General features: G+C 40.0%; 1 protein-coding gene and 1 long non-coding RNA gene across 3 annotated transcripts in view; both read left to right on the forward strand.

Annotated features, from left to right (window-relative positions):
* PRKG1 (protein kinase cGMP-dependent 1) overlaps window positions 1–13,966 on the forward strand; it is a 1,377,090-nt gene that overhangs the window by 227,333 nt on the left and 1,135,791 nt on the right. The window lies entirely within an intron of this gene.
* Window positions 305–5,858, forward strand: LOC132537724 (uncharacterized). The gene is made up of 2 exons (XR_009549213.1): window positions 305–3,770; window positions 4,520–5,858. It is a non-coding gene; the product is annotated as an uncharacterized LOC132537724 (long non-coding RNA).

Consider the following 13,966-nt stretch of genomic DNA (forward strand, 5'->3'; position numbering starts at 1 on the left):
AATTGCAAGTCATCTGGTGACAAATCTGATGACTAGAGCTAGGTAATTAAGCTGAGTAATGACATTTGATTGTGGCTAAAACAGATCAGGGTGTAGGTGTTCATACCATTGTGAAAGTAGTGGCCTTTGTTTTATAAATAAAGAAAAATTAACAGGATATTTTGTTTTTAATATTTATCTATTTATTCATTCATTTTTGTTGCCCTTGTTTTATTGTTGAAATTATTACTGTTGTTGTTATTGATGTTGTCGTTGTTGTACAGGACAGAGAAAAATGAAGAGAGGAGGGGAAGACAGAGGGGGAGAGAAAGACAGACACCTGCAGCCCTGCTTAACCACTCACAAAGCTTTCCCCCTATAGCTGGGGCCAGGGCTCAAGCCTGGGACTTTATGCATTATAATATATGCACTCAACAAGGTGCACCACCACTTAGCCCCCTAACCCATATTTTCTTTTCACTTTCTCAGCTATGTTGCTTTGGCTTTAAATTTCCAAAATGGACCTTTACACTTTCAATTAGGCATTTTTTAAAAATTAAAGAATGGAGGGCTTGATGTTTCAGCATTATGAGTCAGCACAGAAAGTAATATTCATGTCTGGTATGAAGTAACACCATCTGAGTACTAAGGACATTCTCTTTTCAAACTCCTCACTATAAAAAAAAAAATCCACTATCAGGCGGTAGCGCAGTGGGATGGGTGCACATGGCACAGAGCGCAAAGACTAGCATAAGGCTCCGGGTTCGAGCCCTACCTGCAGGGGAGTCACTTCACAGGTGACTTTCTCCCTCTCACTCTCCTCCTACCCTCTTTATTTCTGGCTTTCTATACCCAATAAATAATGATAATAATAATAAAGAAAACATGATATTGTGTCTTTTTGGATATAGTACTATAACGCAATGATTGATTTCTTGCTAGTGAAATAGAATTTGCTGTATGTTTTTACCATGAGGAACTTTTGCAAAGTTTACAGGTGTATTATTAAATAGAATTCTAAAATTGTTACATTCTAAAGTTTTAGGATTCTATTTTTTTTTTTGAAAAATCACATAGGTATAATCATGAAAGTTCTTTGAAAAAATGTTCAGTGATTTTTAGGTGTGTGTGTATCTGTGTGTGTGTAGGGGGAGACAAGGGACTGGACAGCCTTGTGCTTTTAATACTACCTCTGAAGAAAAACTTTCAAATGGTTAGCAGTCTTTTGGGCACATTCGCAAAGGACAGGACAGATAGGACCCACTTCCTTCCCAGCAGTGTGAAGCTGACTACCATGGCAACAACTCAACCCACTCCATGCCAGAGAACATCAGAACTGGTTTCCAAAGTCCTTATTGGAATTCTCCCATGTCTCTGCAAAGCACTCTGTAATTGCAAATACTTAACCTGAATTCAGCTATTGTGACTTTGGAAGGCACAAGTCTGAGTCTTATCTTTGTATTCTCACCCTTCTATGAACACTTCTCTATCAAAATGAAAATACTTTCCTACAAAAGCTGCTTAAACCGCACACAGAGACTTAGGTTTCTGATAGATGATTCAAGGTGGCATAACAACGATTCTTGATAATTTATGCATATTTAAACTATCAGGGAATCACTACAGAGTATATTTATGTTAGTGATGGATTTAGTTTTCTGTTCTCTTTGGAATCACTTCCTGTTTATCACAGAGTCATCATTTATTATACATGGGAGCAATTGCTTTACAAACCAACTGGAATGTTTGCTTTACTGTTGCTATAACAGTTAAGCTACTCCATATGCTTTTCAGTGTCACGGTCAGTGTTCTGTTCATGTATCAATAGCAGAAGCATATTCGTATTATAAGTATCATCTGGAGAAGCAGCCAACGTCCTTGAAAATACAGCTTTCCCTTTTGCATGTACACAACAAGGTGCTTTCCGAGTAAGATCAGAGCCTGCCACGAAAAGGCTGATTCATAGTGTTTCAGCTGTTTCCTTCAGATTCAAGTATGTTTTTACCAGAGGTAAAAACAGGGGCAGACATTTGCTTCCAGTAGAGTTGAAGTGATAGCCTATTATAACAACATTTTCTGGAAGCCATCTTTTTACTTATCCAACTTTTCTTTATTCTTGGGACTAGCAAAGTGTAGTTCTCTGGTATATCTGACTAGCTTTTAGTAGAAGCATTGCTATTAGGGTCATCTCCTGTGATGTTGCACTTCACATTCTTCTAGGATATTGAATGCTTCCAGAGTCTTTAACTGGAAACTACTTGTTCACTGATGGTTCCCTTAATGATGCCATGCACACCTGTTGGGAATACACACACACACATGCACACACACACATGCACACACATACATTTACTTTGTATTTCTTCATGTGCATATAAAACCACGTGAAATACAAATTTATATGAAGCCATTCATTCCCACAGTTCAGATGCTAAACTGAAAACATGGAATTTTGGTGGCTGCATATTTAGAAATGTACTGATGGTTGAATTCAAATTTCTAGGAAAAATAGTTTCTTCATAATGAGAATAATCACATCGTGATGGCAAAGTTCTCAAGTGAAATTAAAAGAGCAGTCTGTAAAAAAGAACTCCACTTTATGGTTTTTTGAGTATTACTTTTAAAAGACAGTCTCTTCAAAGAAAATCAAGATGAGAAATAAGGAGAGTATTGAAATATAATAAATCTGTCTAACCCACATCTATATCTATCCATGAGCTTTTTTTTTTTTTGTAACTGTGTGATTGTAGGGATTCTAGTGGCTACCTCCATCCCACTATGAGATAGCGAGAGAGGGAGAGACAAAAGACACCATGATACTCTACCACTCATGAAACCGTGCTTCCATTTGGTGGCTGGGGACTTGGCACTGGGTCCTCCTGAGCAAGGAATATGTACCCTTGTGGGTGAATTGTCTGTCTTCTTGCCCCCAAGTCTACAAATTTCAGTGTTTATTTCTTAAAGATTTTTCTGGAGGGCCAAAGACACATGTAAAAGGAAACATTATTTGGCAGATTTCTATCTGTGTCAGGAATTAAATTACACACATATATGTAAATGTATTAATATAAATACACAGCAAAGGTATGGTAAAACCACTGTGCTGCCCGTTTTTGTGTTACTTGATTTATACCTCAAAAGTAAGTTAGAGACAAAGATAATATGCAGTCTATTGAATGTTGTTTATAAATATGGAAATATTGACAAGACCATAGGATAAGAGGGCTACAACTCCACACAGTGCCCACCCCCAGACTTCCGTATCTCTTCCCCTCCCCTGATAGCTTCCCTATCCTTTATCCCTCTGGGAGTATGGACCCAGGATCATCGTGGGATGAATAAATATGATTTTATATGTTTCTCAATAATTGAGAGCTGTTAAGAATTTTTATTGTTAGAAAGTATTCTCTTGTGATATGTTTATTAATTAGGTCAATTATTTTTGTTCCTACAGTTTATTTCCTAGAAATGCTCTTTAGTGCCATGTGTGAGTGTCCATGGAGGATATAGGAGCAAATAAGATAGCACTGACTCCTTTTCCGGTCATGGCTGTAGACAGCAGTTGGGAGAAATACTACTCATCTTAGGAACACACAATGTTGGAACACGGGGAAGGGTGTAGATAATGAAGATAGTTTGTGGTCATTCATAGTTTTGGGTGACAGACAAATGGATAATGTTTAGGTTCTTATTTAAATAGTTTAGCGATGGTATCATTTTCTGAGATAGAAAAAAAAAAGTGAAAGTATTTTGTGTTTAAGACAATGAATCGAGTTCTGTTTAAAACTAAGGTGTCTACAAGTCGAACCTGAAATGGAATTGGAGTATTACACCAAAGTAAAAGACTCTGGGGTGGGTGGGTAGGTGGGGAGAATACAGGTCCATGAAAAATGATGAATGAAATAGTGGGGGTTGTATTGCTAAATGGGAATCTGGGGAATGTTATGCATGTAAAAAAAAAAAAAAGAAGTAGAAACGCAAAGCAGAAATTGACTGAGTTTGGAGTATGGCACCAAAGTAAGAAAGCAGAAGTATACTAGAGTTTGCAGTGAGTACCTCCCTAATACTTCCTCTCCACTTTTCTAAGCTTTGGGTCCATGATTGCTCAACAATTTGTTTGGCTTTGTATGTTAACTCTCTTTTCAGTCACCAGGTTCCAGGTGTCATCAGGATGCCGGCCAGACTTCCCTGGATTGAAGACACCACCAATGTGTCCTGGAGCTCAGCTTCCCCAGAGACACACCCTACTAGGGAAAGAGAGAGACAGACTGGGAGTATGGACCAACCAGTCAACGCCCATGTTCAGCGGGGAAGCAATTACAGAAGCCAGACCTTCTACCTTCTGCAACCCTCAAGGACCCTGGGTCCATGCTCCCAGAGGGATAGAGAATGGGAAAGCTATCAGGGGAGGGGGTGGGATATGGAGATTGGGCGGTGGGAATTGTGTGGAGTTGTACCCCTCCTACCCTATGGTTTTGTTAATTAATCCTTTCTTAAATAAAAAAATTAAAAAAAAAGATGAAAAAAAAAAAAAACTAAGGTGTCTATTAAACATCCCACTGAAGATGTCAAGTGGGTGACATGGATGCAGATAACTGAGGGTTCACGAAAGTTAGCGTGGAGTTAAAAGTATCCTGCTGGCTAGAAGGAAGACAAACATTGTGGATCAAAATGATCTACAGGATTACAAGAGAATGCAGCTGTCTTTTGCCTCATTCTTTCACAAATTTAGAGTGTTCCAGAAGCAAGCCAAATGACCTAAGATGCAGAAGCAGAGCAGTCAACTCTCTTCCTTTGTTTCCTAAGTTTCCTAAGTTTCCAAAATGTTTAAAGCTATGGTGTGCTTTGTATTACTGCTCTGTAGTTATGACTGTAGTTAGTTTAAAAGGTGTATTTGAATATGTAGTCAGTATATACTTTTTTAGTTCTCAGTTTTAAGATCCACTGGAGTAAACATCAATATATGAAACCCACTAAGCAAAGAATAGTTTATGTTCTTGAAAGTTTGAGAGGTTCAGAGTCTAAATGTTTGAGCACCACTTCCCAGAGCGATATGCTATGAAGACATTTATGATCGCACGTTTAGGAAAGAAGCAAGATGATGTTAACTGAAGGTTAAAAATAATAGATATATACTCCCTTCTTCCTAAATGCCACAGAATTGGCATCATGGTATATCTATCATCAACCTCTTTGTTAATTAGAAGTAAATATAGGGAGTCGGGCGGTAGCACAGCGGGTTAAGGGCACATGGCGCAAAGCACAAGGACCAGCTTAAGGATCCCAGTTCTAGCCCCGGCTCCCCACCTGCAGGGGAGTCGCTTCACAGGCAGTGAAGCAGGTCTGCAAGTGTCTGTCTTTCTCTCTCCCTCTCCATCCACTCTTCCCTCTCAATTTCTCTCTGTCCTGTCAATTAAAAAAAAAAAAAGTAAATACATTTGTGTTAAGGCTGGAATTTAAATCCTGAACAAATAACCAATACAGATAAACAATTAGCAAGTAAATGCATGGGGGGGGGGGTCCTGATTATTTTGTTCATCCCAATCCATTCCACAGCATGAATGTTATCCTGAGAGGATTCTGAGGATTCTGTCTGCACACTTTCTCATGTTCAAGATTTGGAAGTTGGGAGTCAGGCGGTAGCGCAGCGGGTTAAGCGCAGGTGGTGCAAAGCGCAAGGACTGGTATAAGGATCCCAGTTTGATCCCCTGGCTCCCCTTCTGCAGTGAAGCAGGTCTTCAGGTGTCTGTCTTTCCCCCTCTCTGTCTTCCCCTCCTCTCTCTATTTCTCTCTGTCCTATCCAACAGTGATGACAATAGTAACTACAACAATAAAACAACAAAGGCAACAAAAGGGAATAAATAAATAAATAAATATTGGGAGTTGGGCTGTAGCGCAGCGGGTTAAGCGCAGGTGGCGCAAAGCACAAGGACCGGCATAAGGATCCCGGTTCGAGCCCCCGGCTCCCCACCTGCAGGGGAGTCGCTTCACAGGCGGTGAAGCAGGTCTGCAGGTGTCTGTCTTTCTTTCCTCCTCTCTGTCTTCCCCTCCTCTCTCCATTTCTCTCTGTCCTATCCAACAGCGACGACAACAATAATAACTACAACAGTAAAACAACAAGGGCAACAAAAGGGAATAAATAAAATAAAATATAAATAAATTAAATAAATAAATATTGAAAAAAAAGAAAGAAAGAAACAGTTTGGTCACCATTTTCTTAAAAAAAAAAAAGATTTGGAAGTTAAATTTGGGTTCCCATGATAATCCTGAACTAGTGAAGTAGGCTACTAATATTTTTTGCAAGTAGATTTTATTTATAGTTTTTGAGGAATCAAGTAGCCATTGACTTTATTCAGGATGTTTTGATAAGTAAAATGTTTTTAAAATATTTTATTTATTCATAAGAAAGGAGGAGAGAGAGAAAGAACCAGACATCACTCTGGTATATGTGCTGCCAGGGATTGAACTCACAACCTCATGCTGGAGAGTCCAAAGCCCCATCACTGCGACACCTGCCAGACCACAATAAGGGAAATATTTTATATTATCCTTACTTCTTACTGGACATGTCCTAGCCGGTGTAGTATTTGCTATTTTTCATTTAATTCTATAAATGCTTTCAAATGAAATTAGAGAACAGGTTTAAAACGTGGCCTTAGTGTAGTAATTTTAAAGGATTTGTATGCCTCAGTTATCAGCTATTGATTAAATACTTCTTTTAGACATTTGTGTGCTTGGTTATTTATATTATGCTATAGAATAGGAAATCTGATCTGAAGGGAAAAACTGGAAAAGGTATAGTATTTTTTGTTTTGTTTCATTTGCTTTATTATTGATTTAATAATACTAGACAAACCCATAGGGTCAAAGGGCTACAATTCCACACAGTTCCCATGACCAGAGGTCCATATCCCACCCCTTCCATTAAAAGCTTTTCTTTATCCCCCTGGGAGAATAGACCCAGGATCATTATTGAGTGCAGACGATGGGAGATCTGGCTTTTGTAATTGCTTCTCCACTGCACATGGATATTGGCAGATGGATCCACACCCCCAGTCTGCTCCTGTCTTTCCCTAGTAGGGCATGGCTCTGGGGAGGTAGGGCTCCAGGACACATTGATGAGGTCATCTGCCCAGAGCAGGCATCTATCTTTCTCACCCCCTCTCTGTCTTCCCCTACTGTCTCCCTTTCTTTCTGTCCTATCGAACAGCAATAGCAATGACAGCAACAAGGGACAGAAATGAAAGAAAAAAAAAAAGAGGCCTCCAGGAGCAGTGGATGCATAGTGCAGGCACTGAGTCCCAGCGATAACCCTGGAGGTAAAAAAAAAAAAAAAAATTACATAACTGTGTGTGTTATCATTAGGTCAAATACCTGTGGAGGTCAGAAACTGTTAGAGTGCCGAGGTGATATGGTGGCTCTGCCCAGGGACTCTGAGGCAGAAGGAGCTTCAGGCTGAAAGTCTGTCCTCACCAGAAGCCAGTGGTTCTGCTCGGGGACGGGAAGCAGGGGGGAGAAATCAGAAATTGTTTTTTGAACACATCCAATGGAAATGATTGGATTGTTGTTTATTTGTTTTATATTTTCTAGCCCAGGTCTATGTATTAAAATTTCACAATTCTGTCAGTAGATTTTATTGACAAGACTCATAAAGAAATGATTCATGAAGAGACGTTATAGTCTACCAGATGCTAAACTTTCATGCCATCTGAAAAAAATATTGCTATTTCCCAGTGTTGAGCATTGGACCACCACAAAATACTTCATTTATATAACGAATTATTATAATGTAATATTATTTGATATCTAAGTATGCCCTCCCTATGGCCAAAGCTTCATGAGTTATTTTAGGAAGGAGAGGACATTGAGATTCTGTTGCAGGATGCTGGAGAAGGACCTGAGTCGGGGCTGAGATTGTGTTACAGACACCTGTCATGGGGAGACATGAAATTCTACCCTTGTGGGGCCCAGGTGGTAGCACAGTGGGTTAAGTGTACATGCACCAAACTCAAGGACCAGCACAAGTATCCCAGCTGGAGCCCCCAGCTTTCCAACTGCAGGGGGGTCGCTTCACTAGTGGTGAAGCAGGTCTGCAAGGGTCTTTCTCTCTCCTCTCTGTCTTCCCACCTCTCTCGATTTTTCTCTGTCCTATCCAACAGCAACAGCAATAACAATAGCAGCAACAACTATAACAACAAGGGCAACACAATAGGAAAAGATGGCCTCCAGGAGCAGTGGCTTCATAGTGCAGGCACCAAGCACCAGAGATAACTCTGGAGGCAAAGAATAAAAAAAGAAAAGAAAAGAAAAGAAAAGAAAAGAAATTGAGCCTTTGTGTTAAGACCTGTACTGTAAATCATCGACTCCCCAATAAAATGGATGAAGAATGTAACAAATTAAAAAAATTAAAAAGAAAATAAATTTATAGGATGATTTACTTTGGCATAACAATTGCTAATTTCTGTCTACAGATATTTATACTTCCATTTCAGTTTACTTTCAGTCATAAGATTATCAGTGTATAGGGGGTCAGGTGGTGGCGCAGTGGGTTGGGAGCATGTGGTGTAAAGCCCTGGGACCTGCATAGGGATCTGGGATCGAGCCCTGGCTCCCACCTGCAGGGGACTCACTTCACGGGCGGTGAAGCAGGTCTGCAGGTGTCTGTATTTCTCTCCCCCTCTCTGTCTTCTCCTCCTCTCTCCATTTCTCTCTGTCCTATCAAACAAGGAACGACATCAACAACGACAATAATAACCACAACAAGGCTACAACAACAAGGGCAGCAAAAGGGGAAAAATATGGCCTCAAGGAGCAGTGGATTCATGGTGCACGCACCCAGCTCCAGCAATAACTCTGGAGGCAAAAAAAAGATTATCAGTGTATTATCTGGCATAACCCTTAAAAGATTAACATTACCTCCCTAAAGATAAAGAAAATATTTAATCTATTCAAATGCTTTCCAATTTTTGATGGAAAAAATGTCAACACCATTTCTTCCACCAAATGCCTAGGATTTTTATAAAGTAATTTCTTTATCCCCAAATTTCCACCTTTCCTTGGATAAATATTATGATTCCTTAAGTTACTGGTTCTCAAAGTCTGACATCTGAAGCAGCATCATATATGAGAACTTGCTAGAAATGAAAAGTCAGAAAGATTACTACAGGTGTCCGAAATTAGAAACTCTTGGTATAATTCCCAGCAAAATTTGTTTTTCCAGGTCCCCTGAGTGACTTGTATAGAATCCTGTTCCACATGATATTGCATGGTTTTCTAGGACCAGGATTTAGAAAGGGTTATATCTAATGGCACTGAATTAAGTGATTGAATTAAATAAACATTCATGGGTTTGAATTAGGGCAAATGCATAAAATTAATGAGTGCTTAATAAGGTTAAGTTATTTTGAGCAAATTAGGTCATTAAAATTTTAACAGTTCCATGAAACAGTTGTTACACTCGTTAGAAGTCAGAGGGTGTTGGGATTGGGCGGTAGCGCAGCAGGTTAAGCACACATGGCGCCAAGCACATAAGAAGTTAGAGGGTGTCTATGTCTCTTTTTGCAGACAGGTTTCAAACTCACTTCTGTCGTAGTTTTCCTATAATGTTCACACAGTCTTATTAAAATTCTAAGGAATAGTTGGCTTCATTAATTCACTCACCAATAATTTACTGTAAGTAGATATGAGATAGGCACCATACAGAATGCTTACTGTGAGCAATGAGCAGTGGGTCTACACATCTGTAAAATTTAGGTGAGAGAATCAAAGTAGTAATTAAACAAGACATAAGCACAAGTCGAGACGATGGAGAAAAAGACGCTAAGAGGAGTTTTACTAGAGATAACCGATTTAGATTATGAGGGACAGTTTTCTCTAAAGCAATGATTTGGGGGTGGATCCAGGATAAAGGCTCTCATTTGACTATGTGACAAAGGAAAGTTAGAATCAAATGAATACGACCTTGTCCTGTGCTGTGCAGTGAAGTGAAACCCCAGCCAGGTCAGTGGAAGTCCTGGAATATGTCATTCTGAAAATAATGCTGGACATGGGCAGCACAGCAGTGTTAGATTGTACATCCTGTCAGTTTCCATCCAGTAGCTTGCGTTCTCCACATGTCTACAGGTGATATGCGGGCTGTGGAGACAGCATCATGGTTATGCAAAAAGACTTCCATGCCTGAGGCTCTAAGGTCCCAGGTTCAATTTCCAGCATGATTATAAGCCAGAGCTGAGCAGTGCTCTGGCCTCTCTCTCTCCCTCTCTCTCCCCTTCCCTCCCTCCATCTCTCATTAAAATAAATTAAACATTTTAAAATAAGTGATATACTTCATTATCATAATAGAGAAGCATGTGGGGTGTGTGTGTGTGTGTGATAAGTATGACATTAAAGTCACTAGTGTTTTTATTGTTTCTGTCTCTGACTTCAATGCTCAGGGCTGACCGTTTTAGGAAGACTTGACAAAGGTGGCATAGCACAGAATTCCTCCCAGTGCCATAAGTTTGAACCTGGGTCTCATATGATGAATGCAGTCTCCAAGAAGAATATATATATATATATATATATATATATATATATATATATATATATATAAATTTTTATTTATAAAAAGGAAACACTTGCTAAGCCATAAGATAAGATGGGCACAACTCCACACAATTGCCACCACCAGAACTCCATATCTCATCCCCTCCCCTGATAGCTTTCATGGGAATTTGCAAGTCAACCCATATTCCCAGCCTGTCTCTCTCTTTCCCTAGTGAGGAAGGGCTCTGGGGAAGCAGGCTCCAGGACACATTGGTGAGGTCATTTGTCCAGGGAAGTCTGGTCGTCATCATGGTAGCATCTGGAACCTGGTGGTTGAAAAGAGAGTTAACATACAAAACCAAACAAATTGTTGACCAATCATGGAACTAAAGGCTGGAATAGTGCAGATGAAGATTTCCGGGGGTGGGGTGGGGTGGGGTGGGGTGCTACATTCAGTAGATAGCTAGTAGGCATTTTAGTTATATTCAAAAAGGGCCTGTGGCTATACTAGTTTTTTTTTTTTTCTTTTTTCCCTGAGCCTGATCATCTGATATCCAGGTGGATTCAAGTTATTGTCTGGGGAGATGATGTCATGGCTGCATAAAGGACCAGAAAGCTGGACCAGGGAAAAGAGTAGCTCCCAAATATGGGAAAGGGGTATAAATATTATTAACTGTAAACCTCCTTGATTTGATGTGATCTGGGGCCCATATTCAGCTTAGGAGCCTTTGTGACTTCTGCATCCCTGTAGATCTGAGCTCACATTCTGTGGTCATGAGTAGGAACATTCCAAGCTGCCCCATTATCAGGACCCATCTTTCTCAGGTGTAGCATAGAGTATGTTGTCCATCTTCCCTTTGGAGAATGGAACATTCTCTACAATTGTTGATCCAAGCTGAGGGCAAGGTCATACTAAATGATACTGCATTCCGCAGATCCCAACCTAATCAACGCAACGAGTACCATCTCAGTATGCTTCACTTCAGACTGTGTCCAGAGACATCAGGCATGGAATGTCAATGCTTCACCCTCATTACTTGGGTGAGACCTTTCCTTTCATAGGATTCTCTAATTCCATTCCAGGTGGTTCACTTCCTAACAAAGTCCCAAAACCAAGATATAGGCCATGTCCTGTAAGATAGAGCATATGTTCACATGTATCCATAAATTAGGGCAAAATATATACCTGAATGCAAAAGCACATAATAGTCTGTAGTAAGTCAGTATAAAGTTCATAATAAAATAGCTTCTACTTATTTCCTCCTCACCTACTTCCTATTACACTTCCCTCACTCACTCCAAAGCTAGCCTTATCAAAGCAAGGACTGCAAAAGCTGAATAAGGGCAAGAGACTGGCAGACTTTAAAGATGACTCTTTAGTCACTGTCAGGCCACCTCATCAGCTAGGTCCCTAATCGGGTGGTCCTGAGATTCCCAAACAGATTTGATGGGACTAGACCTCGAATAAATCCCTCTCTCCATTGTCATTTCTATCAGGAACAACGCAATAGACCCCTTTGTGGACTCCCAAGGAGACTATTTTTTCTGGCCCTAAGGAAGTAATATTTAAAGGGAAAACTACAAAGATCATTTTGAAAAATTTCTAGTGTATATGAGTCAGTCTTGGGAGCACATTTGAATTCAGGACAGTCTCCTGTAGTTTTTATCCTAGCAGACTCTAAGAATATCTGAGGCCACCAGATGGCTTGGGGGTACTTGTGCTCATAATTAATGTGTTGAACTATTCCCTAACTGGATTATAGTGGAAATTCTTCTAGAAAATCTCAGATTACATTCTTTCCCAATCATACTTATCATTTGATTTATAGTCTGAAATGCAAATAAGATGAAAATGGGGTGCTTCAAATCACTAAGTGAAATGAATGAACTTAACATGAAATTAAATTGTGGTAAAAAATCTGATGTTATTTCTAAGTAGGTCTTTGGAAGACATTACTAAGTAAAAAATCCATATTTCAATTAAATTGTTTTTTCTCTTCAAAAGAAACGTATGCGTTATTTTATTATGAAACTAGTACATGGAACCTGCTACATGCTGTACTAGGAAGATGAAGTTTCGATGACTACTTTATAACTATATGCTATTTTCTATCAGAAGTGAGCCCAGAGTATATTACTAGTAAGCATCTTTAGTGCCTGTTGAATGGATGATTGAATGGCACAGAGATGGACATATCTGGCCAAATATTTATTTATGATCAGAAAGGATAAATTGCATAGCATCTTTTTTCTTTTTACTGAGAAAGTATTAAGACTGGCCTTAATTCCTGATGGATATAAACTGTACATCCCATTTCTATGTTGCCCACAAGTATCAAAAGAACAAAGTCCCAAAACCTAGATATAGGTTCTGTGAGAGAGAGCATATGTTCACACGTATCCATAAACTAGTGCAAAATATATACCTGAAAGCAGAAGTACACTAGAGTTTGCAGTGAGTAACCCCCCTCTCCACTATTCCAATCTTTGGGTCCATGATTGCTCAACAATTTGTTTGGCTTCGTATGTTAACTTTCTTTTCAGCCACCAGGTTCCAGATGCCATCAGGATGCCGGCCAGGCTTCCCTGGACTGAAGACCCCACCAATGTGTCCTGGAGCTCTGCTTCCCCAGAGACCCACCCTACTAGGGAAAGAGAGAGGCAGACTGGGAGTATGGACCGACCAGTCAACGCCCATGTTCAGCGGGGAAGCAATTACAGAAGCCAGACCTTCCACCTTCTGCATCCCACAGTGACCCTGGGTCCATGCTCCCAGCGGGATAGAGAATGGGAAAGCTATCAGGGGAGGGGATGGGATATGGAGATTGGGTGGTGGGAATTGTGTGGAGTTGTACCCCTCCTACCCTATGGTTTTGTTAATTAATCCTTTCTTAAATAAAAAAATAAATTAAATAAATTTAAAAAAGAATAGTTACAAAAAAGCTAGTAAGGTAAGAAAGCTACTTTGCTTTAAGAGTCCCCTGCGTGTTTATATCATCTTTCTAACACATGTTCATAATACGTTTCTCCAAAGATATAACCCGAACTGATGTTAGAAATGAGCAAGTATATATACACACACATACACAAAGTTAGGGGTGAAATGTGGGGACAGCCATATAGCTCACGGGCAATTACACACTGCTTCAGACTCCTCCTGTCCAGCTGCAGGCTGGGGGTGTGGAGGGCTTTGGGAGCAGTGAACAGGCTGCAGGTGTCTCCTCCCCTTCCCCTTCACCCAAGGAGGAGAAAATAGGACACCTAGCACCTTGTGCTTATGCGGGCAACAATGCTGGTGGCAAAAACAAAATCAAAAGCACTGATTGTGCATTTGCTCAAGTAGTTCAGTGAAAAGGAGGATGAAATCGATGTGTATTGAGCTTTCAGATGATAGAGATAGCACAGTGGCTGCTATCTTTTCCTTTTCTTTTCTTTTCTTTTCATTTAAGAAAGGAGACATTAA

This window comes from Erinaceus europaeus, chromosome 1 (genome assembly GCF_950295315.1).
Source record: "Erinaceus europaeus chromosome 1, mEriEur2.1, whole genome shotgun sequence".
Lineage (NCBI taxonomy): Eukaryota > Metazoa > Chordata > Mammalia > Eulipotyphla > Erinaceidae > Erinaceus > Erinaceus europaeus.